Here is a 26361-nt window from a genome sequence, read left to right on the forward strand (position 1 = left end):
CTACTGTAAATTATGGACTTCAGTTAATAATAGTATATCAACATTAATGCATCAGTTATAACACATGTACCACTCTTACACAAGATATTAACAACAAGGGACACTGTTGGGGAGGTGAGGAGACCGGAAAAGTGGGAACTCTCTGTACTTTCCAATCAATTCTTCTGAGAACCTAAAACTGCTCTAAAAAAGCAAAAATCTGTTAATTAAAAAACAAAACAAAGCTGTTTAAGGTCTTCCTTCAATGTCTTTCTGGATATTGGCTCAAGGCCAGTGGACTTAATCAGCGCCATCAAAATTACTCCCAGCCAGAGTTGAAGAGATTAGAGGTGACTGGTTTATGGGTGGACCCCTGCAAGGACACAGTGTTTCATAGGGAGGTAATGGCGCGGGCAAGGTTTAGGGGTAGAGTGCACTGGGAAGAGTGGTCAGCTGAGTACTGGGCTTGAATGCAAGACAAAGGTCACCAGATAGTGAAGACGGGCGGTGCTGAACTGTTATTAGGAGCTTAGAATGTAATCTGAAAGGTGAGTGGGGTCACTCCAGACAAATGGGAAGGGATATGATGAAATCAAAATGATGTCCAAGGAAAAGTCTTGGTTAAGCCACACTAGACATGAGAGACCAGGAGGGAACCCACTATTGGTGAGGCTATACGTCATCAGCTCTGAGAGGAGGTGAACAGAAGACACTGGGAAGTTAAGGGAGAGTAAAATTTCCAGGAAAAGACACCAAGGGCCGTATTAAGGAATCCAAGATGCAAGAATAATTTCTCCTGACTGTGAGGAGGAAACCCAAGAGTGTAACTAATCATGAAGTAGGGTTCCTACATTTCTTCTCATTCAAGTCTCTCATCTGACCATGGTTAGGAGCAGAGCAAGAGGTCTGCGCTGGATACCGGCAGAGAAGAGGAAAAGAGAGGGAAGAGAGCAGACACACACAATTGGAGGCAGAGAATTTTCACCGTTATAGACATACATGCGCTGGGAAACTCAGCAGCCAAAACGCATTTTAAGGATCTGTATTTATTAACAAGGAAAGATGTTCACAATACATTGCAAAGTGAGAAAAGAAGGTTCAGAAAAGTATATCAATTACGATGCAATTTTTGTAAAGCTCCGTGTATTTATTTATATATATGTATGCAGAGAAAATATTCTGGAGCAAAACACACTCAAATGCTAACAGTGGTGAACACCCCTGGGCAACCACCACATGGCAGGCTTTTCATAGTCCTACTATGCATTTTCCTAACTCTTCTTCAAGCCAATGCAGAGATTACTTGGAAAAGACTACTTTCTTTAAATGAAAGAGTTAACACTCTTTCCACCTCATAATTCAAGTTTCTAATAATGTTCCCCTTGTTAAGGGTAGAATAGCTAGTGCCTTACACAGAAGTCAATGCTCGCTCTAGATCCGTGTGGAGCAGCTTCTCATTACACAAATTACTCCAATAGCCACCTCCTGATGCAGAAAGGAAAAAGAAATGGAAATTCAAAAAAACTAAAATTATAAAATAATAGTAATAATAATAATAATAATAATAATAATAATAATAATAATAATGGAAGCTGCAAGAACAGCAGCGAAGAAAAATGCCTTGGGAAGGGACGGGACAGACGCCCCCACATTCCTAGCACTTATTTCTCTGACTCTGGAGGAGGTTTCTTGATTAGTCTATTTTAAAAACTGTTAAAAAAATCCTAGCTAAAACTAACATTAAAATGTATAAGATGTACAGAAACACCCCATGAGACAAATTATTTATAAAGATAATGTAGCAGTGACCTGACATTAGCATGGATCATAGTTCAGTTACCAGACTACCAAAGGGATGCATGGTCCAATTGCCAATGTCAGATTTTACTGTTTGTTCTGATCCATCAAAACTATTGCTTTCCACAGAGAGGGGGGAGTGGTGGTGATGGTCCTTGGGGTGGGAGGGGCAGACTAAAAAAAAAACAACAACAGGCAATCCAGCAGCAGTGTTTTTAAAGACAGATCATATCTATCATCTTTCTTAAACTAACAATGTTATCTTGCAATCTGTACTGGAAAGTACCTTTAATCACAGCCATCTGTTTGGAGTGCTCCCTTTCTATGGGCATACATTCACGACAGCTATTTACTGTAGTTCATTATTTAGGCATATTGCTGTTATCTTTCCTGTAACTTTCACTTCTATTGAATTAAAGTAGGAGCATGAGAAAGTCAGAAAGCAAAGTTATGTTAAAACCACTGCTTTGAAATTGTATTACCTGCTAACAACTCTGTCCAAAAGTTTAGTCAGCGAAGAAGCTGAACTGTTGCTGAAAAGAAGACTAAAAGATTGCCTGGAGATTCCCTTTATTCATGTGTTTCTTGTTCCTTATAAAACAAAGATATGTTCCTGGTAAAGACATTCCATTTCTGTTTCAATCTAGAGACCACTCAATATTTTAAATGTTTACCTACAAAATAGGGAATTGCAGCAACATTCATAGAAGACCAGTGGCATTAACAGTATAAATCAAAATAATTTGTCTCCTGTTAATCTTGATAGTAAATAACATCACTGAGAACTAATAAACTCTGAGCTAGAGCCTAAAGTAATAATTCAGTTTAAGACTAATAAATTCATTTGCAAGGTAATAACCACTACTTTAAATAGAGGGAATTACCATCAACTTGTTTTCAGAGTAACTTCTGTTCCCAAGGGAGCTACTGAAACCAGTGAGTGAGTGTATGTTACCTCTGGGCTATGAGTTGTTAGTACACATGGAGCTACACAGTTACAAACCAAGGCAGAGCATATTGACCAAAGGAGTTGAGCCTTAGTCCCAACTCTAAGGAGAGTGCTGTTAACAATGTGCTAAGTCAGTGGTCGGCAAACTCATTAGTCAGCAGAGCCAAATATCAACAGTACAACGATTGAAATTTGTTTTGAGAGCCAAATTTTTTAAACTTAAACTTCTTCTAATGCCACTTCTTCAAAATAGACTCGCCCAGGCCATGGTATTTTGTGGAAGAGCCACACTCAAGGGGCCAAAGAGCCGCATGTGGCTCGCGAGCTGCGGTTTGCCGACCACTGTGCTAAGTGAATGCCTGCATTTACAAAACACACACGCCGGATACTGGAAATTCTGAGATTTAGAGCAACCAGAAGGTCTCAGTGCTGTCTGGAATGTTCACTGACTCGTTCCTCAGCAGCAAAGGGAAAAAAAGTACTTTAGAAATCACTTCTAGAAGGCAAAGACATAGATGGCCATCTTGTTGTCTTACTTTTTATAAGATGTTCTAAAAATTGATTTTTAGAGAGAGGGAGAAGGAGAGAGAGAGAAACATTTATGTGAGAGCAGAACATTGATTGTCTGCTTCCTGCATGTCCCCTACTGGGGATCGAGACTGTTACCTGGGCATGTGCCCCAACTGGGAATTGAACAGGCAACTGTTTGGTGCATGGGACGATGCCCAACCAATTGAGCCATGCTAGCCAGGGCTCCTTGCCTTACTTTTGACCAGAAGAACGCAAGCTTACTTAGTTTGATGCTTCTACTGAACAGTAGCAGAAAGGAAAAAAAAGAGTGGATTTGTGATAGGAAACTATTTGAGAAATTCATCTACCCATCTGAACCAAGTCTGTGCACCTAAAAATATAGAAAGGTTTTGAAGGTTTCTGAAATCTTCCCAAACGGTGTAGTTGACAGTGTTGTTCTTTGGTCACCCAAAACTTCTAGAAAGGCAGAACTATAACATTCACTTGCAGACAGAGTGGACTCTCATTAAATGTCTGATGAATGAATGAATGAATGAATTGGTCAATCAATGGTTTACTTAAAGTTGTCTGTGTGTGACATTTTATTAGGGCCTGAAAAATCAATAGAAATTATACAAACGTCTTGTCCTTAAGAAGCTTCTGTTCCATCAGAAGCAAATACAAATAAGCAATTTTAAGATGGTATGGTACAGGAATAATGAATAAGGAACAGACATAATAGAGAGCAAACTGATGAATTGTGAGGGGGCATAAAAACTTCTAAGATAGGATTTGATTAACTAATTCTCAACAAGGTGCTAATATTTTATCTGTGGTTTTTGTCCCAGGATCATTTTAATAGAAAACAAGGGGACGTTTTTGCTCAGTATTTGAGGACTTAACTACTATTGGCTCATTTCAGGAATCAGGTGAGAGAATGGCAGAGAAGATACTTCAAATAACACTAGTGGGCACAAAGTCTACCTATTTCCATAATGGAAAGGCTCAGAGAGGTGGGTGCATGTGTTCCTGAGCAGTTGTATCTAGCAAGGACATAAAAGAAAGTTTGTGAAGGGTCTTGAACAGGTATTTGCACACACGTGTTCATTGCAGCATTACTCACAATAGCAAAGAAGTGGAAGCAACTCAAATGTGTATTGATGGATGAGCGGATAAGCAAATTGTGGTATGTCCATACAATGGAATATTAGTCAGCCTTAAAAAGGAAGGAATTTGTAACACATAACATGGATGAACCTTAAGGGCTAAATGAAATAAACCAGTTTCAAAATGATAAATACTGTAGGGTTCCACTTATATGAGGTTCCTAAAGTAGGCCAATTCATAGAGACAGAAGGTAGAATAGTGTTTGCCAGGGGCTGGGAGGGGCAGGGATGGGGAGTTAGTGTTTGATGAGTCCAGAGTTTCTATCTGAAAGATGAAAAGCATTCTGGAGATGGATGGTGGTAATGGTTTCACAACAATGTGAATATACTTAATACCACTGAACGGTACTTGAGTATAGTATTGTACACTGAACTTAAAGATGACTAAGATAAATATTATTTTTATATATTTTATCACAATTTTAAAAATTGGGTAAAAAATAAAATTGGTCAAGTATCCATACTGTTGAAGTTTATATGCAAAGTTAGATTATTACAATTAAGTTAGTATTTATTTTACATAGAACATTATTGGGTAGAAGGCAGGATGGGTAACATTCATTGATTAGGTGGGCAGCTGCTTGGTTCCTAACATGTTTGAAAAAAATGACACCCCAAAGATCTCCCCAAGGATCAGTTAAAATTACACCATAAAAATTCAATCCTTGAGTCTCCAGGCCCTGGTAAAATGAAATGATCCTGGCCAAGGCCTTTATCAGCTTAATGTGCCTTTATTAAACTACTAGAGGCCCGGTGCACAAAATTCGTGCATGGGGGGGGGGCGAGGCGGGGGAGTCCCTCAGCCCAGTCTGCACCCTTTCCAATCCCTCAGGGGATTGCCTTTTGCAATCCGGGACTGCTGGCTCCTAACCACTCACCTGCCTGCTTGATCACTCCTAACCACCTCTGCCTGCCTGCCTGATCGCCCCTAACCACCTCTGCTTGCCTGCCTGATCACTCGTAACTGCTCCCCTGTTCCCCTGATCGCCGTTACCCACCTCTGCCTCTCCCCGCACCTGGGACCCAGGATTCCCTCCTCTGGCCAGTCACAGGCACCTGGAACCTGGACTTTCCTCCCTCTGCAGGCACCTAGGACCCAGGCTGGCAAAGGTGGACTTTCCTCCCTCTGGCCAGCCGCAGGCGCCCGGGACCACAGGGCGTGTGGCTTGTCCCTCTCCTGGGCTGCAGGCACAGGTGCAACCGCTGGCACCCGGGACCACAGGGCGGGTGGCTTGTCCCTCTCCTGGGCTGCAGCCTGGCTGGTCCCCATTCCTCTCTCCCCAGTGTTGAGTGTCTGAGCCATTATGGCTTATGGGGACAGTGTGAGGGCGTGAGGACCATTTGCATATTAGCTCTTCATTATATAGGATGATTCTTTACAGGTCAACCAAGGTACCTGAAGTGATTTGAGAGGCATTGGGAGAGGGAAAGATTAGATCCAAAAGGTAGGAGAGAGAGATGAGACACCGAGGGGATACGTAGGTTGCTGAAATCAAACTGCCTACTTGGAAATTTCCCCACGCCACAGATAACCCTTTCCCACAGGTTTTCATACAAGCTTCGCTCCGTTTCTCCTTCTGACACTCTCCCTTCTATGTGAAAGAGTCCTGGCCATAGGAACACATTTCACACTGCAAAACCTGAAAAGAGTTTCATCAGAAGAGAAACATGGCTTCTGCTAAGCAATGTTCAACTGTGGCGACATATGTAATCACGGAAACAAATCTGAGTTTTCAGTTTAACAAACTGAAATGTGGTTCATAAATTTGAGATTGAGGTGGAATACGTCAATATATATGCCTTGGTGCTCTGCATTTCTGGTTGCTACCATGAGTAGGCTAGGTTTGAAGACTCCAGATCTGTGAATGATGTCACAGATAAGACATATTGAATCAGAGGGGCTTCAATGTCAAGATAAGTGACATTACACAGCCCTAGCTGTGATGTCATGTCCTTACCATAGAGTAAGGCTGGAGAGCTGCTGCCTGCAAGGCCGCCATGCTCTGTAGCTGGGCTGCTTCCAGTGAGCGTGCCAGGGGGCCAGGGTGTGTGTGTGTGTGTGTGTGTGTGTGTGTGTGTGTGTGTGAGAGAGAGAGAGAGAGAGAGAGAGAGAGAGAGAGAGAGAGAGAGAGAGATTACATAAAAGAAAGATGGGTGAGCAACAATAATCTGCCTTGGGATAGCCTATTTTTTACAAGATACTCAGTAAACCTCACCGGCATTACCTCATTACTTCCCCAGAGCATCTTAGATTACAATGACTACCTCTACATGCTAATCAAGGGGGCAACTGGAAGCTACAACACAGTTCCACTCGTTCAGACTTCACTGTATCATTAACATTTCTGAAAAAGCAGATAACAGCAGGTGGTTTTGATCGTAGTGTTGGCTTTGACTGTGTAGCCATGTCCCTTGTGGATCAGCATGGTTCCACCGCTTGAGGCACCACAGAAAGCACAGGTGGGTAAGAAAATCAGCTGACAAAACCTAGTGGAATAATGCACAGGTGGCAGGACACACACAGCTGCGTCTTCACCCCACTTCTAAAAATAAAATTCTGTTTTCGTCCTCTAGCCTCTATACATTCTAGTATAGATTGAATAAGTATTTATAAAGAAACATACCGTTTTGATTAATATTGCATGCGAAACTGCATGTAAGGTCATGAGTCTGTACATGGAAACCATGGCAGTGAGACATTGCTTCAGCACCTGTACTGCTGCCTCTCTCCTGGCCCTGGCTCTTGTTCTAGACTCCGAGCTGGAGGCCAGACTGAACTGAGCACAGAAAACCACGTCTTCCTTTCAGTATCAAATGCAGTGAGTCGGTGTTTGGGCCACAGTCGGCTATTAAAGCAAATATGCAGAATCAGGAATTCCCAAACATGCCATGTTTTCATTTCCATTTTGCATGACAATGAAGCTCGCCAAATTTGGCCCTTTAAATAATGAGGTCCCCTACCACACATTTCTTTATCAGTCTTCCAGGTAAAATTGTTATCTAAGACACTGATAAAAATGTTCAAAATGCTGGCTGTTTCTCAGCAGCAAAAAAAATGTCTTTGGCCTCTGACCCACCGCTGGGGTTTCTCAAACACTCCCCTGTCTTTTAAAATGCATCTCATTCAGGCGATGGTACCCAGTAGTAACACCTGCATGCACAGGAGCTAAGCCCCCAGCCCTGGACATGCAGAGTCCGTCTCACAACACGAGAAGCCCATTTAAAAATGCAGTTGAAGGTCTTTAAGTGGAGGAGGAAAGGGAGGACTCTGAGTTACAACAGTGGAGTATGTTGGGTGTTCGTTTTCCTCCTTGTCTTCCTCTATCCCCTTGATTTCTACTTATTCGCAGTTATATGGTAGGGGAAGGTGTCCCTCGAGGCAAAGAGAGTAGAAAACAGAGGCCATCCCCAGCAGCCCATTCCACCCTGTCTACACTCTTCCATGTGTGTGTTTTTTTAACTGAAAAATTAGAAAGAAAACATGGCAAGATATTATGTGCTTAATGCACATTTATGTGTCCTCTCCCTCATTTTTTTAATCTATAAAGACAGCACTTTCAGCATCTGGCCTGTAGCCGGAGACCTAAAAAGTACCTGCTACTCCCCCTCCGCAGCATGCAGTTTCCACGACAACAAACTGGCTCCCAAACGCACCGGTGAAAACCACAAGTTCTCACTCTCGGTGACTTGAATTTAGTGAAATGAAAGTCATTGCTATTTTAGTATTTTTAAAGAGTTATACTTCATAGCCCAGTTAAAAGGTCAGTTCTTGAAATTGATGGGCGAGCACTGGTCTCACCTGATGATAGAGAATGATTTTTTAGGGAGCCCGAGGGCCACGGAAAACACTGTCTATTTTGGGGTCCTAGGAAAAAAAGAGTCTTTTAGGGTGATACTATAATGTTACCTACCAGGAGAACATGCTTTCAGCTCATCAGCAGGTGTTTATTTAAACCCCCAGGATACAGGAGTTTGGCAGAATCCCCGGTGATGCGATGCCTGCTGCTGGCAAGATCAGCTCCCTCAACCTGTCCCAAGTCTGGGCTCACTGTTTAGAAAGCACAGATGGACTTGGAACCACCTCAGCTGTGATACCTTCCTGGGATGTCTCTTTGGAAACACTCCTGAATTGTCCAGGCTAACATGTTCTTAGGCTTTGGCCATCTAACCGTGTTTCTATGTGTTTTATTGATCATGTCAACACCCTGCTTCAGATCTGTCCATGACTCTTCTCCTGTCTTCCAGATAAACTCCAAAATCCTCAGCAGCGCTAACCACCAGGCCCTCCCCCGACACTTCTTACCTGTTCTCCTCTGGCCACTCTGACTACTTGCAGTTTTCCTACATCCCATGCTCTCTCTTCTGAACTCGGCACATGCTGTCCACCAAGTAGCTAACGCTGGTTTCCCTCACCTTGAACCTGTGACTTGCTTATTAACTGAACTGCTTTGGCCAAAGGGAAATGAGCAAGCACCTTGGGAGCAGAGGTTGCAAAGCACTTGTGTGCTGGTTTGTCCTCTCTTGCTGCTCTTGGAAACCCTGAGATCGCAATACAAAGGAGCTCCGACTAGCCTGCTGGAGGATGCCACAGCGCATGGAGCTCCCAGCTGAAGCTCCCCTCTCTCTCAGGCCAACCAGCCTCATGACAGCTAGAGCGAGGCCGCCTCAGACCCATCAGTCCCAGCCAAGCTAGCCAGACTAGAACAGCCCTGCCAACCCACAGGATCATAAGAAATAATACATTTGTTGTTTGAAGCCACTAAATGGGTGGCTCGTTACACCGCATATGCTAACTGATGCACTCACTTTATTTCCTGGTTAAAAGCTTCCAGTCTCAGGATGAAGGCTTCCTGGACCCCAGAAACTGCCACATGGTTTTATATCCAGGGCCTCCCGCAGGCTCCACTAAAAGAGCAAGGGTCACAGTGGAAAGCAGCTGCCTGTTTTTTTCCATCTTTCTCTCCAGTGACTGAAAGGTCCTTTAGCTGCTGTGGGTACCTTGCTTACAGCACATACTCAGTAAACATTTGCTGAAAGGAAGAGGCATGAATGTATACATTTATCTTCCGGATTTTTCTATTCTTAATGCCAAAGAATTAAACTAGATCATTTTTACCTTTCACTACCTAGACATGTTAACTACATCAAAATATATTTTAATGCTTTTCTTTTTTACAGTTCCACTCATATCAATAGCCTTTGGGACTCTCCCTATTCTTTTTATAGATGAGACTATCAAACTATTGGTGCCTTTCACTTTGACTAATATATATTTAAAAAATCACCTAAAATTCCAGGGCTCTCAGCATATGCACATGGATAATTCTGACAAACGTTGCCATAATTACTCTACTCTATATGTCAGAGAAGCAGAAGGCTTTAACAATACAGAACTGGCTTCACTGTCAATGCGGTGACATTGACAGTTAATGACAGTTCATATCACAGAGGAAATGCCTCTACAAAGAGACTAGCAAGTTGCAATTGACAGTTGATGACAATTCAATCACAGAACAAGTGTCTTTATAAAGAGACTAGCAAGTTGCAATTGTTCACCTGTTGATTTCAGTAACAGAGCACGATATATTTTGTTTTGTGGAATGTCTCATCCTAACAGCATTAGAGCTGTCAGTCACTAGAGAGAAATCACCGGGTTAACACTTCACACACATCTCATCTAATTCTCTCAACAATCCTGCAGGGTAGTTATAATCAGCCCTATTTCACAAATGAGATAAATAAGACTCAGAGAAGTTGGTCAAGTTCCCCAAGGGCACACACAGTGAATGAGTGGTTTGGGATTCTAACCCAGATAGGATTCCAAAAGCCTCCTCTATGGACTAATACAGGGTGGGGCAAAAGTAGGTTTACAGTTGTGAGTAGGTGAAACACAGAGTTTCTTCTTGTATTATTATTTATTAATTACTAGAGGCCCAATGCACAAAATTTGTGCAAGAGTAGGCCTTCCTTCCCCCGGCTGCCAGCACCGGCTTCCCTCTGGCATCTGGAACCCTGGTTTCCCTCGCAGTCCCGGCTTCGTCCAGAAGGACATCCAGTCTAATTAGCATATTATGCTTTTATTATTATAGACTAGAGGCCCGGTGCACGAAATTCATGCACAGAGGGGGCGTTGTGCCTCAGCCCAGCCTGTACCCTCTCCAATCTGGGACCCCTCGAGGGATGTCCTACTGCCCGTTTAGGCCCAATCCCGATCCCAACGGGATCGGTCCTAAACAGGCAGTCGGACATCCCTCTCACAATCCAGGACTGCTGGCTCCCAACTGCTCGCCTGCCTGCCTTCCTGATTGCCCCTAACCGCTTCTACCTGCCAGCCTGATCACCCCCTAACCACTCCGCTGCCAGCCTGATTGATGCCTAAGTGCTCCCCTGCCAGCCTGTTTGCCCCCAACTTCCCTCCTCTGCTGGCCTGGTCACCCCTAACTGCCCTCCCCTGCAGGCTTGATCGCCTCCAACTGCCCTCCCTTGCAGGCAGGGTGCCTCCCAACTGCCCTCCCCTGCTGGCCATCTTGTGGTGGCCATCTTCTGTCCAAATGGGGGCAGAATCTTTGACCACATGGGGGCAGCAATCTTGTGTGTTCGAGTGATGGTCAATCTGCATATTACTCTTTTATTAGATAGGATAGAGGCCTGGTGCAGGGGTGGGGGCCAGCTGGTTTGCCCTGAAGGGTGTCCCAGATCAGGATGGGGGTTCCCTTGGGGCATGGGGTGGCCTGAGCAAGGGGCCTGTGGTGGTTTGCAGGCCAGCCACGCCCCCTGGCGACCCAAGTGGAGGCCCTGGTATCTGGAATTTATTTTCCTTCTACAATTGAAACTTTGTAGCCTGGAGCGGAGCCAAGCCTCCTGCTAGCTCCATGGCTGGCAGCCATTTCTGTTGGGGTTAATTCACCTTCCATAATTGAAACTTTGTAGCCTTAAGCGGAGGCCTGGGCTGGCCAGGGTATGTGGAAAGCTTTGCTTCCACCGTTGCTGGGGGCAACCCTGGCCTGCTCTCTCCAGCTCTGTGGCTGCCGCCATTTCTGTTTGGATTTATTTACCTTCTATAATTGAAACTTTGTAGCTTGAGTGGAGGCTTAGGCCTGCAAGGGCAGGCCGAAAGCTTGGCTTCCTCCGCTGCCTGGGAAACCTTGCTCTCTGTGGCTGTAGCCATCTTGGTTGGGTTTATTTGCATATCTGCTCCTGATTGGCTGGTGGGTGTGGCTTGTGGGCGTGGCTTGTGGGTGTAGCAGAGTTAGGGTCAATTTGCATATTATTCTTTTATTAGGTAGGATTGTATTATTTTCCATTTGAGTGACTGTAGACCCACTTTTGCCCCAGGCTGCATATTTACATCTGGTGCTGTTATGTGGAAGTGATAACACTCTTCCATTGGAAGACTCAGAAGTAAAGTCACATAGAAAGAAAGTAGCAGCCATTGGCTTTGGAGGGACAGGAATGGGATGAGAACCCAGATGTCCATTCTTAGTCTGAAGCTCCTGCTCCTGGACCAAGACAAGGTGTCTCTGTCGTCACCTAAGTCATTAATATTTAGATCCACTCCTACCTCTGTGACTGACAATAACAAGTTCAGGAGGGAGAGAGAACAGGTTCTTTCTATTCTAGATGTGTTTCCAACTCTGTAAGAAAAGTATGAAGAATGAATTTCCTGAGACCTACTTGGGCTACCATCTGCTTTACAAAATTTCTTCTAATAAAGAAACCACCAAATCTGCAGAAGAATTTTAATTTTCCAACTTTAATGTAATCCACATTTTGTATTTATTGTTTGTATAAATGTGAGAGAACATCATTCATGAGGAATGATGAATATTTACCATTACATATTGAGTTAAGAGTTTCATAACACAACTCTACTTTTCTACGATATCAAAATGCACCTAATATATATTTATTGTTCTAGAAACACACAGTGCCTTCTACAATTTAAACCATTTCAACAACTGAAAATAATGACCAGTTGTCAAACCACACACCTGTCAAACAAAACTGATTTTAAAAAGTTTATTTGTTAAGAAACATCTCAAGAACATAGATTGCTCTGAAAGTACAAAAAAGTACCTTGTTCAAATGCCATTTCTCTTCATTCTAGTCCCAGAGCTTCAATACCTATCCTTATTCCAGGCATGGAAGAAGGAACTGACTTGCTGAGCATATAAGGTCTGCGAGAAATGCCAAGGCATACCCTCACTGGATGCCCCACCATGAAGACACAGTTACATGCAATTATCTCCGCTAAGTGTGGTCATTCAGTGGAACAAATAATAATAAATCTCTGAGGGCACAAAAATCCTCTTAGTAACGAAACTTAAGGTACTGATAATATTTTACGCCATTTGTGGGTTTCAAATGTCCTGGGACATTCCAGTCATCAGATCATCTTTCTCCCCATCTCCCAACAAAGTCTGCAGGTTAGATCCTCCTCTAGTTCCTTCTTCTTGAAAAATATCCTGGCAGCACCATGCCAACACAGACAGAAATACTAGAAGAAAATGCCAAAGTCACTAGCTAGTGGCTTCCACAATAAAGTGGCTATGGAATAAAGTCCCCAAGACAGCCAATGTCAAGTGACTGTCCCAAATTAGACTTAATCTAGGCAAGGCCAACTAGGTTAGGGACTTTAAGATATGGTCCTCAGGACTACTATGTTCTTTTGGATCCAAATAAGAAACAAGGGGAAAAGTCATTTCGTGCCAATTCAATTTGACATAAAAGGAGAAGGAGAATAATTAAACAGAAGAGGACAAGGTGAATGGTGTTCCTTTTCAATGCTGGGCACATAGATAAATTACTGGAGCCTAGTAAGAAAGCTCTAGTTACACCGGACTGATTTCCAGCCACCCTGTCAACAAGAAAAGGAGCCAAGATCGACTGTAGTGGTGTTTCCCTTCATCTTCCCCTTCTTGACCTCTGATGCCTCCCAAATAGCTACCCAGATCCCCAACTGTGAATGCCAATTCTGATAAACCACCGGAACATTAACTCAATTCACAAGAAAAACTGATACCATCTAATGTTCTGAGATCACCTAACATCCTGGCCCAGCAGACCCCACTTTCTGCCTGGACTATCCATTAATCAGTTTGTTATTCTCCAAAGGATGCTATCTGTACCAGGAAGACCATGTGGTCCACGATCCTTAGTAAGTGACACTCCCATGATACTGACATCCTTTTTCTGGAGGCCTGCCCAGATGAAGGAAATGGAAAATCCTCTCTGAGCAAGGTGACTGCCAACTCTCTTCTAACCTCTGGAGGCCCACTGCCACTTCCTCGCTTGCCTTTAGGGAAGTGTGGGCCAGCCGGTTGCTAGGACAACTGGCATCATTGCTAGGGCGCAGAAATAGATCGCCAGCAGAGCTGGGAACCTGGATTGCAAACTCCGATGACAGCAACAAGATACCAATTGGCAGCTAATCTGCTCTGCTAAAGGGGAGTGACTGACTAACATTACCTAGCGGACAGCTCTCGCCTGCCATACTATCCTTTAATCTACACTTGGGCTTGATGTGATGGTGGCAAAAGAGGGGCAAGAAACTTGCTTAAGATAAGGGCTGACTGGCTCTGTTCTTCTTTTTTTTTTTTTTTGTAATATATTTTATTGATTTTTTACAGAGAGGAAGAGAGAGGGATAGAGAGTTAGAAACATGGATGAGAGAGAAACATCGATCAGCTGCCTCTTGCACACCCCCTACTGGGGATGCGCCTGCAACCAAGGTACATGCCCTTGACCGGAATCGAACCTGGGACCCTTGAGTCCGCAGGCCGACGCTCTAGCCACTGAGCCAAACCGGTTTCGGCTGGCTCTGTTCTGAATTATGGAGCTGGTAGATGTGCAGGAACCAACTTACATTTTTATGTTTAATTTATTAATCTCCTGAAAGTGGGGAGAGGGAGGTTGTTCATGGCAGAAGCAGGAGAACCAGAAACAGGTAAAGCAATTGAGGTTGCTAAAGGGAAGGGGGGGGGGGAATCTGCTTGTATAGGCAATGACTGTCCCCTTTCTGAACAAACAGCACCCTAATCTCATCAAGATAGTCTTTCAAGATAGTCTTTTCTTGGAGAACAAAGAAGAAAAGGCAAAGGAGCCTCAGAAACTAGGGCTTGCAATGGTAGAGAAAGGGGGTAACCCCTGCCCAGTTCTCTTTGTTCTGCAGGGTGAGTTTTATGATGTTTATGATGGGGTAGCAACTCCTAGAAGCCTTGGATTGTAGCCCTGGAGAAATTACAGTTTTTCAATTCTATGAAAGCTACAAAGGTATGAGAAGAAAACAAGAAATAAAGAGTAACCTAATGGAAATTTTAGACAACGATTTGAGCAAGCGTGTTTTCATTTCTAGATGTGCAAAGCACAGTACTGCAATGTCCAGGAGGATGAAAGACATAAGCCAGCCCCGTACCATGCAGGGGTCCTAACCAGCGAATTCTGCCGGCACAGTGGGCAGGTCCTACCTCAGTGCCAGTCACTGGAAGCTGGAATGGAGGTGTCACAGACATTGTGTGATCAAGCTTGGGGAAGGAAGTGGGAGTTACGGGTGGAAGAAGAGGATAAGAGTCCAAGGAGTATGATGACAAGAACTTGCCAGAGTTGTGGAAATAAAAGATTCTAAAGGAGATTGCCATTAGTATCCCATTAGTATTTCCATTTGGGGGTATTCTACTGAGGGATATTGTTTCAGAACAAAAGCAGAAATAGAAAAACATGACTGAAAAACTAACTTCCTTCAACATTGGTTACAAACAGCTAATTTTACTATCTGTCCTAAAAAGCACTTTACTAGTATGCTTCTTGAAAATTACTTTTTCTAAATCATGTAACAAACTTATTCAGGTGTCTGCAAAAGAGAAAACAATCTTTTAAAGAATAATGAAAGTAAGTCAAATCCTATGGTATGACATACTTTGCAAAATATGACATACATCAGTAACATAATCCTATAATCCTCAGGACAAATACAAGATGCATTAATTCTTTCAATTTAAGATTCTACCTAGCATGATTTATTATATAGCTACCATTTGAAATTTATATAAATATATTTTAGGGAAGTGGTTAAATGATTTTCTGATTATTTTATATAACTAAAAAAAATTAAAATTATCTGTCTTTTGAAAAATATTTTAAATCTTTATTGTTGAGAGTATTACAGATATCCCCCTCTCCCCCAGTTGTCCCCCTCCGCCTGACTCCCAACCCACCCCAGGCCTTCACCCCCATACTGTCCGTGTCCATAGGTAAGGTCTCTGGTTAATCTCTTCCTGCCCAACCCCCCTTCCCTCTGAGATTCGTCAGTCTGTCCCAAGCTTCTGATTCCATTTTAATCACCATTTTATTTTGTTCATTAGATTTCTTATTCATTTATTTTGCTTTTTAGATTCAATTGTTGATAGGCATGTATTTATTGCCATTTTATTGTTCATACTAGAGGCCCAATGAACAAAATTCATGCAAGAGTAGGCCTTCCTTCCCCCAACTGCTGGCACCAGCTTCCCTCTGGCACCCAGGACCCAGGCTTCCCTTGCAGCCCCGGCTTGGTCGGGAAGGTCGTCCAGTCTAATTAGCATATTACACTTTTGTTATTATAGATTTTTTATCTTTTTTTCTTCTTCTCTCTCTTCTTAAAGAATACCCTTCAACATTTCATGTAATACTGGTTTGCTGGTGATGAGCTCCTTTAGCTTTTTCTTGTCTGTGAAGCTCTTTATCTAACCCTGAATCTAAATGAGAGCTTTCCTGGGTCAAGTAATCTTAGTTGTAAGTCCTTGCTATTCATCACTTTGAATATTTCTTTCCACTTCCTTCTGGCCTGCAAATTTTCTATTTGTCTTTTTACATTAGTCCCAAGGAACAATTTATTTGCAGGTAAGAATCAAGAGAATTTATTTTGGCTTTATGACAAAACAATGTTATTTAGTTCCTATTTGTGCCTCACTATTCTGTAAGAAAGCAAGAGAGAGAGAAAACAATCTTTTAAAGAACAATGAAAGTAAGTCAAATCCTATGGTATGACATACTTTGCAAAAAATGACATACATCAGTAACCTTTTAACAAAGGTGATGGAGCCGACCAGCCTCTGAGGTGTTGAAGGCGTGGGAACTCTCTCTCTCTCTCTGGAAGGATTTTAGAGGCCTAATCCCTTCGTTCGGAGGCAGCACCGCCACCCAGTCATCCTTGACCTCCCGTCTTACAGGCACTGGCTCTGGAACGGCGAGCCCTTCAGAAATACACCACTTGAGAAACACAGTTTTAGTTTTGGGTGTGGTTTCTGTCCATAGTTCAAGTTGAAAACACTATGCTTATTAGGGTGGAGAGGCATCATTTCTTTAAGTGGCCAAAGTTCTTGCTTCAGCTTTTGAAGATAAATATATAAAGGAACCATAAACGAGAGTGGTTCCAGGAGCTACAAATCCCCAATCTTTGTCTCAGTCCGTGGTCATTTCTGATGGAAAGACGTTTTTGACTCTGAGCTCTCTTCTCAGTTGCAGAAGCAGTTAAATAAAAGACTAGTTTTGTCTTCTCTCCCTCTGCTGTCTCAAAGCACACACATACCGAGTTGAAATCCTTCCTCTGCTTCAAGGCCTGAGCTGCTCAGCAATCCTTGCAGCCTTCCCTGAAAACCCACCCCTGCGGGACCGTCCCCATCGTCCTGCTGGAGCCCCTGACGCGTGGTCTGTGAGGGTCTCAGAGGACGGTACATGCAGATAACTCATCACTGGATCCCTATCAGACGTTAGCAAACCTGACACAGACAGCCTTTCGATAAATTTATTTTTGGTGAACTGCAAAGTTAAGCAGAACACAAAACCTGTTCGCCTGAGCACTGTTCAGATAGAAAACAGTCTGACCAGGCTGTTGATGCTTTCTTCCCGCCTCCCCTTCACCCCCTAAAACACGAATATTGTAGAAGCTACATGAACACTGTTCCTTCCCGACTGCCGGTCCTGTGTGTGTGTGTCCCTTCTCCTCTCCGAGACGCCGAGAGGAGGGGCTGAGAGGTTAGGGATGATGGCACCGAGGGGAAAGGGTGTGCCTGGGATGTGCTAGATTTTGCAGGCCGACTCAGAAGTCGCTCTGACATCAACTCTCAGAAGTAGCAGCTCGTGCAAAGGCCCCGCCAAAGGGGCAATGGCCAGGGATGAGCAAGGCTATCAATGAGAAGCAATTGGAAGGAGTCTGGGAAACAGAAAGAAATGGGTGAAACAGAAAACCCTAGAGGACTTAAAGCTACACAAAAACTTGTGTGGGATGTGCTCAGTCAGAGACGCAACAATACGCAGGCCAATTTGCAAGCCCATTATGAGCAAGGGCTGAAAGAGAAGGACACCATTCATTTTTTCTTCATTTATCAAACAGTAAAATCTCCCCTTCTCTCCCGAACCGTCTCTACCTCAGATTTTTTTTTTTATGATAGTGCCAGAGGATCTGGCATCAAAGATGGCAAATCTAAAAGGTACAGATCAACAGACACAGGGAAATTCCCCAATCACTCTGATTAGAGGGGGTCCATGTAATTCCCTTACTCTGGAGACTAGAAATCAGCTTCCATTTTTCAAAGCTTCTGAAGACAGCATAATACTGTGCAAATAGGCACACAGGTGTTTATTTTAGTCTTTCCATTTCTCCCTAGGAATGTGTAACTTCTGCGCTCAGAGCAGTTACTCTGAAAAGGGGGTCGATAAACACACCAAATTCAAGAAACCTTTATTATTGTGATCTGCAAAAGCCACGTAGAATGATGCCTCCTTAACCTGTGTGAACTTCCCTTGCGCACCACACAGAGGTGAGATGAACTTAATTTGTGTGGGCATACCGTTCTTCATTTCCAATTATGTGTCACCCAAAAGTACACAACATGAAAATGATGCTATTCAGTAAGCGGTGAGTTTCTAGGCAGACTGAGCACTTCAAACCTGGTTCCCACTTTGGGAAGGGTCATAAAATGATGTGATTATAAGAGGCAAACCACCACCTTCCACAGAACGCCAGAGCGGGCTGCTCACAAATGAGCGATAAAGCAAACCACTCGCATGAAAAAGCAGAGGAAACACACACAGTGCAGAATTTTTTTAAAAAGTATCAGAAAATCCCCAAACTCTATTGATAGTTCTATAAAGCCTTTTTTAAAAGCATGTTGTTTCCTTTCACACATTTACTTAAATACATCATAGGCATTTACCATCTACTTCTAAGGATTTTAGAAAATAGCCTAGTCTCTCCCCACTACCCAATACTCATCAGAATTTCGTTTATGTTCCTTCATGATGGCTTAGGCCCACACAGAAGCCCGGGCTCATATTTACTCTGTCCTTGGACAGTCACTCAGATATCAACCGAGTGCCCACTGTGGGCCCTGCAGCCCTCTAGGTCTTAGAGATTCACCAGCAAATTATTAATAGTAATAAAACAATGATTTTTGCTTTCATGGAGTTTACAGTCTAGTTACAGAAATGGACGATTAAAAATCCTATATAATAAAAGCCTAATATGCAAATCGACTGAACGGCGGAATGACGAGTAGAACGACCGATCGCTATGATGCACACTGACCACCAGGGGGCAGACGCTCAACACAGGAGCTGCCCCCAGCCTGCAGGCCCCAGGCCAGCCATGGCGGGTGCCAGCAGGGCCCCCCACAATTGCCCCGTCGATTGCCTTGCAGAGGGAGGTGACCAGTGGCAGCAGCGGGGGCGGGGTGGGCTGGCGAGCCGATCTCCTGGCCAGTCGCCCCACAGATCAGCCCTGATCACCAGCCAGGCCTAGCGACCCTACCCATGCACGAATTTCGTGCACCGGGCCTCTAGTAAATATATAATGTGTAAGGTGTTTAAAAAATAAGATAGGCTAGAGGATAGAGATGGGGTGGGTGCTGTTTTATACAGGTCAGGGCAGGCTACTTTGAAAAGGTAACTTGAGAAGTCCTATTTAAGGAAGCAGGGATGCTCAGGAAAGAAATATCGATCACCACCTCCTTGCTTACAAAGTAAGTAAATGTTTGAGTATGATGGTGGACAGTTTTAAAAAAGTTAATTTCAAAAGTGGCTCATATTTAATTTTCGAACAGACCAATGGGTGTGGTTCCTAAATGTAACTGACTACAACTATATTCTTAGAAAGCAGTCTAGTGAACACCTTTGGACTACCCGGTGGACCTGGGAGGGCCTGGTGGAAAGGGTATCACGGTGAAGACAGAAATAATCATTCTTTTCCTTCACCATAAGGCTGTGCTCAACATTTTAAGAACAGCAGTGCATTAAAATTGTGTCAAATCATTGACTACCTGAAAGTTTATGTTCAGAATGTCTTTGAAAACCTCACTTACTCTTTGAGGCTTGACATGGTATCACATGAGCAGTTCAAAGCAATGGTTTAAACAAAAACCCACAAGATTAAAAAAAAAAAAGTTAGATTGATTATAGTAACTGCAGTGCTCATTACAAGGTAATCGGAAACCTAAACCACTTTTTCATAAGACACTTGTTTCCTACGATGAAAATGCTTTAAAACCATTTCCGGAAGTACACTCTAATAGCTACCTGATTGAGAAAACAATTTCCAGTAAAACACACTAATATTGCAGCTCCCAGATCTCACAAGGCCCCAAATTAGTCCATATAGTAAAGGACACTTTCACAATAAGAGATACTTTTGATTAAGTATTAAAGTGCCTCATACAACGCTCTGCCCCTTACGTGGGCCCCAACCAAGATGCCAACTGATCCATAAGCAGTAGCCTGGAGCAAGTTACAAACTCACAGAATACCACTCCATGGGGCCAGTGACTTGCCCAAGGCTATGAACTTAGCTGTCCTTGACAATAGGATGGGGAACAGAATTCAGATCCATCGATTCCAGGAGTTGTGTACTTTCTCCTAGAACCAAGGTGCTCATACATACGAAATGGAAGCACATTAAAACACCAGCATCGCTCTTAGCCTGTTCACTATGACGCACTGGGAGATTTCCAATAGTGTATAAACTTACTTTAATACACTATTTAAGCCATTTATATGGCTAAATATGCATACTTTAATAAAAATATTTAGAAAACCATGAAATAAAAAAATTCAGTGGAAATTTTTCTCTTCAACGTTAAAGCTTTTTCTCCTTGATATATGCCCTCACATTACTAAACCTTGCTTTTCAAAATATTTTATGAAACTGGAAAAAAATATAGGTAACAGGCACCTAGAAAAGTTTCCTGACTGTGTTATTAAGCTGAAAACTTAACTATATAAAGTTATTTATGTATGTATATAGCCATTTACACATATGTTGTGTACACACATAAAAACAAGTATATGTATTTATGTATACATAATACATATACAAATATATAGTATATATTAAGTGTGTGTATACATACATTAAGTATATATTGCATTAAGTATGTATATATTTATAGACATTTGTATAAGACCTTAGTCAAAGCTGGCTTCTCACTTTCTAAATTTTAAAGGTGGTATGTTCCTAGGCCAGTGGTCGGCAAACTGCGGCTCGCGAGCCACAGTTTGCCGCTCTGTTGACTAATGAGTTTGCCGACCACTGTCCTAGGAACATACCATCCTGGGCTTCCTGTCGCCGTATTCTTTCCTGGTCAAAACTCTTCTAAACTGCCCAGCTGGCATGGCTCAGTGCTTGAGCGATGACCTATGAACCAGGAGGTCATGGTTCGTTTCCCGGTCAGAGCACTTGCCCAGGTTGTGGGCTCAATCTCCAGTGTGGGGTGTGCATGAGGCAGCTGATCAATGATTCTCTCTCATCATTGATGTTTCTATCTCTCTCTCCCTCTCCTTTCCTCTCAGAAATCTATAAAAATATATATTTTTTTTAAAAAAAACAACCTCTTCTTAACTTCTTTTGGGGACATGGTCTAGCACTGAGGTAAAATCTCCAGAAAGCAGAGCTGGCCCAACCTCTAAGTGTCTAGGCGGGTAAGCCCTTTGAAGCCACCGGGTACTGTTTCTTCAATTACTTGGTCCTCCAATGCCTCACGTAAGGCGACCAGCAGCTGACCTGCAGGACCTACCTGACTAATCTCAAAGTCCCAACCCAGGAGCCCCATAAAAACCAGTCAACCAGCCAAGTTTCAGTAAGAGAAGCACCTAAAACAACTGACTATACTTGCATACCTCAGATTTTTGAAAACCCCCAAAAAAGATTCATTCCAATCAAACACTTCACACCAATAAAAATCACTGCTGGTGGCAATCTCGGTGGCTAATTCTTAGCCCAGAGAACATGAACCCTACCCATCCAACCTAAAAGAACTGCGAGGCTGTTTAAACTTGATACCACTGAACTGCACCAGGAGCAAGGGCATTCCTACAATGAAAGAATCACTGTATCCCACTCTTCCTTCCAGAAGGAGAAAGTGAGAAGTGCTCCATGGAAGCTGTGAGAAAGGCAAGCTTGCAGCAAATGAAAACAGAACCTCTCCCCTAAAAAAAAAATTAATTGGATGATCACCTAGCACTAACATGAACACCCCTTCCTTCATCAGCCTGACTCAGCCACATCCAATGATTCACGACTCCTTGCAAGGCAAGCCGCTGCAGATGCTGCTCCTGTTAACTTACAACATTCACTGTGCGCGGTTCACCGGGGGCCCCAGCCTTCCTTCACCATGGAGACTTCCCACGAGAAGCTGGAGTGCTCCTGGGCTCAGGCGTGATCTTTCCTCTTTCACAGAGACGTGAGGAAAACCTAGCATGGGAATAGAACAGAAGAGAAAGAAAAGGTCAATGCACCATCAAGTCATTCTTTATCTCAACAAATGAAGTTCACAATCAATTAGACTAATTGATCATTCGCCAAAGACCATTCTCCCCTACCTTTTTGTGAAAAAGAAATTCAATAGTTTTGCTCTTGCCCCAGGAGACACAGCAGCATACCATGGCCAACCTTTCGCCCTGCTCCTCCCCGCCCCCCATGAAGTTGAAGCCAGCTCTGGGAGACTTCAGAGGCAATGCCAGCTGAGATGCAAACTTGCAACACAGCCTCAAAATAAACCCTTGGTTTTACTCTCTGCAGAAAGCGGGGAGCTGGGACCTCTTGCCATTTTCATACCTTACTGGGTGGTTGGGAAGATCAATAAGATCACTCTTGCAAAGCACTCACAGTTCCTGAGAAGAAAGGCACTATGTAAACACAAAGCATTGTCAGTGGTCATAAGCCTGTTACAGAGCTCTGAGCCAGAATATAAAAGCCAGCCTTGGCCAGCCACCAACAACTGACAGTCCCTGGGGCCTTCAAACTTCCAAACCTCGGCAAGGGCCACCAGGCTGATTCCTCCTTCCAGGGAGGGGGTGAGGGAAACAGAGGTCTGGAATCTCAGGGAGAAAGAAACTGAGGGCCCGGGGCAGGAAGGGAAGAGGAAGGGGGAGTGGAAGGAAGGTGGTGAGAGGTGTGTGCAGGCGCATCATGACCTGGTCCAGCCACAGGACTCCCTTGGGTGGCTGGTGTGCAGTGTTTAGTGCGCTGGAGGTTTGCGGGGCTGTGAAATTTTCCACTTGGCCGTCTGCCATTTCCGCCCACCAAGGATAACACTTAGACACAGTTGTGGTGCACAGAGGACCTGCGGGGGAAGGACTGGGTCATTTGTGTTTGCTGCTTTTAAAGAAAAGACCTATTCATATTTTGATCTTTAATATTTTCCACACCTGGATTTTTAAAATTTTTCCCTTCTTGAAGACAGAGCCAGAAACAGCCTTTTCTGGGCCAATATGATCAAGTTATTTTGACTTGGGAATCCTTGAGGAACATACTTGAGGTAAAGGAACACACACGAGTGGTGTTGGGGACGAGAGGAAACAGATTCTAAGTGCTGCGCTGGGGTCCTGTTTGCTTCCCAAATAAATCACCCCCCCCGCTCCAGGGCCTTTCAAAGCCATGAGCACAGGCTGAGTAAAGGCGGCAATCGCAGCATTAGCATGGTGGGTGTAATATTTTTGAGAGAGAAAAGTGGTCCCTTATCTCAAAAAATAAGACAACAATGAGTGATGTCAAATCTCAGATGTGGAATTGGTAAAACACTGACAAATTCTACCTCAAAATAAAGAACTAAAAATTGGAGAGAAAGAAATTAGGACAGAAGAGAGAAAGGAGGTGTCTGCTGCCGATATAATTAACCATGCTTTCATAGTGAACACAGCTCACAAAGTGCTTGCTTATTAATTAACTCATTCATGCCAAATTTTTACTTGGTGCTTAGCATCCCCACCAGGTTCTATATTTTCAGTGGTGAGCAAATCAGACAAGAACCATGCCGCCAAGGAGCTCCTTGCCTCACAGGGACGGCATGAAAGAATCCTAGCAAACTCTTTTTAGTTTATGTATAAGATGTGAACACTGAACAGGTATTGCGAACGAAAAATAAGAACTGTCATTTGCATTCATAACGGGGCAGGTACCCTATTTGGAAGGAGGGGCTCAGAAGGCTTTTCTCACAAAAGTAACATTTAAGCAGAGTAGTGAAAGATGAGGGGAAGTTAGCCAGGCATGGGGTTTCCAGGGAGAGGAAACAGCCTGTCCTTAGGGGATGTCATCCAGAGATGAACAACTGAGTTCTACGTCCTCTTGTGTGTGTGTTTCTGGCCATTTCAACTGGGTCTCCTTGACTTAAATCAAGAATTGAGCAATAGACTTTATGTTATTAGCTAGAGTTATTGTGGTGACTGCTTTGCAATATATAGACATATCGAATCATTGTTGTACACCGGAAACTAACATCATGTTACATGTCAATTGTATTTCAATTTTTTTTTTTTTTAAAAAAAAGCTGATTCTTCTTTCTGACTGCCAGGCCCATCAGAGCAGCGCACACTTAGTGGTTTCCTGGAGAGGAACCCCATAAGTGCAGGTATTAAATCTGATGTGACAGCAGAGGTCCACTCTGGCCTCCTAATGCATCTCACTCACCCCATCATCACAAGGAAAAGAAGCTCTCTGCTAACACCTGCATGCCACAGCTGGAGTTAAGAAAACCCTCTCCAAAAAGAGCTAAAAACAGATCACATCACATGTAAATGTCTGAAAAAAAAATCTTCTTAGTACTTTGCATTAGGTTTCAAATTTGCTGGCTTCCTCTAGATTAACAATTTTTTTTTTATTTCTCTCATGCTCTTAAATGGCATTTATATCCATGTACCTAATATAATATGTCAACTGTAATTGAAAAAAATCAAAATTCATTTTTTAAAAAGAGTGTCTTAGAAACCTTCTGTCTTGGTTTGCGGCTTGGTTACCTGTTTACTTACCCACGTAATACTTTGCAAAGAAATAAAACTGTTCCCTACGTCCCAGATCTGGTACAATTTAATTCTTCCACTAAGGAATATCAGTTATTTGCTTTCCTCATCCTACGAAACAAAGGCTTGCTCAGGCAGGCTTATTCATGCTCTCCCCGTGAATGGAGTTAGTTTGAAAATCTATTTGAAACGAATAAGCCGAATTTTTACCTGCATCTCTTTCCATTTAAGACACCCAGGATAAAATGTAATTTCTCCTACAAGTTTCTCATAAAACCAAAAATAATAAAACACTCCACGTTCGGTCTTGAAATACAAACCCTCGCTTTGACTCAGTAGCTTTGACAAACTAGAAAACTTGGGAAGACAAGGGAGGGCAAGGAAAAGGACTTCTTGAACCTGAGGTGTCCAGCAGCCCTCACCAGCCCTGGAAACCCTGCCCGGCTGGCAGCTTCTTCCCGTCGAGAGGAGAAAATGACACCGTGCCAATTTCTCCTTCCCCTGACTGCCCACAGCACTTACAGTGTCCATCACACATGTTAACCCAAGTCCTTTTCAATTCCGCGTTCAGTTGTATTGTCTGTTTATGTTCCACTGGATTTATTTAAGTCTTGAAGGCTTGAAAAGCTTTTAAGCTCCTTGGTGAAAGGAACCTTGCCATGCCCTTCTTTTGCAGCCTCCTCAGAGTGTCTATGAGAAGAGCCTGAATTTAAATTAAATGATCCATTTCCAAAACCTGTTCTACGGCTTAAGCTGTACTCCAAAGGAACCACTGCTCTCTAGCTATAATTTAAGCGCTTCTCAGTTTTCTCTGTCCTCCAGGGACCCGGAGCTCCTACGATGCTTACCATCCAAATGAAAGCCCTCCATACACGGGAGAACAATTAAGTTATAACTCAGCTCTCGCTCCTCTGTTCTTCCGGCCCATTGTATTTTTAGTTGCGGGTGGCTTTTGAACAGTTGCCATCTCCTTTCAAGATTTACAACCCACTCCGCACCCCAGGTCACTAGGAACCTATATCTTTGATCCTCACCGTTTTTCAAAGGCCATTATGAAGGAAACCCTTGTCTGTGGAGGGGAGATGTATGAAGAGCTTCTCAAACCCGAACCACCGTCAGAAAATCCTGGAGGTCTTGTTCAACCAGGTTGCTGGGTCCCCTCCGCAGGATGTCTGATTCAGTAGGTGTGGGGTCTAACCAGTTCCCAGGTGATGCTGATGCTGCTGGTCCACAGAACCCTGCTCTAAGGGCAAGCCTTTGTGGATTAGACAGCGGCTAAGGATCTTTTGAGTATATGTAATTACTCTCTCCGGAGGGCTACGTCGGAAGGACTCTTATCGGTCTCTTCCAAAGAGGTGACAGATGGCCAAAAACAAAAAGGCTCACACACTTTATAACCTGGGAAAACTTTTGGTGGCGTTCAGCCTTGAGTCATAGTCTGTTCTCTTCCTACTGGCTTCAGGTCCTGTCAGGGTCAATTCAGCCCTCTGTCTCTCCGTCCATCTTTTTCCTTTACTGGAAACTCCTTGCAAAGGTATCAGCCATTGCTATTCCTGAAAGACCTTGCCTATATCCTGGTACATTTCCAGATGGCTATCACCTTTCTCCTGTTCACCAACAAACATGTTAACGCGTAGTATAAACTCAGTGTTGGTATTGTCCCAGGCACATCTTAAACTCTTGGAGTTTGACTTCCAC

The 26361-nt window shown here is 43.4% G+C and overlaps 1 protein-coding gene across 5 annotated transcripts in view; it reads right to left on the minus strand.

Moving 5' to 3' along the window:
• Window positions 1–26361, minus strand: part of ATXN1 (ataxin 1) — a 403794-nt gene that overhangs the window by 121972 nt on the left and 255461 nt on the right. For 4 of the 5 annotated variants that reach the window (XM_079777084.1, XM_079777083.1, XM_079777085.1 and 1 more), the window contains one exon: window positions 21994–22120. The gene's annotated coding sequence lies outside the window, so the exon portion shown is untranslated. The other variant, XM_079777087.1, reaches the window with a different exon arrangement.

Source organism: Cnephaeus nilssonii (assembly GCF_951640355.1).
Source record: "Cnephaeus nilssonii genome assembly, chromosome: 7".
In the NCBI taxonomy this organism is placed as follows: Eukaryota; Metazoa; Chordata; class Mammalia; order Chiroptera; family Vespertilionidae; genus Cnephaeus; species Cnephaeus nilssonii.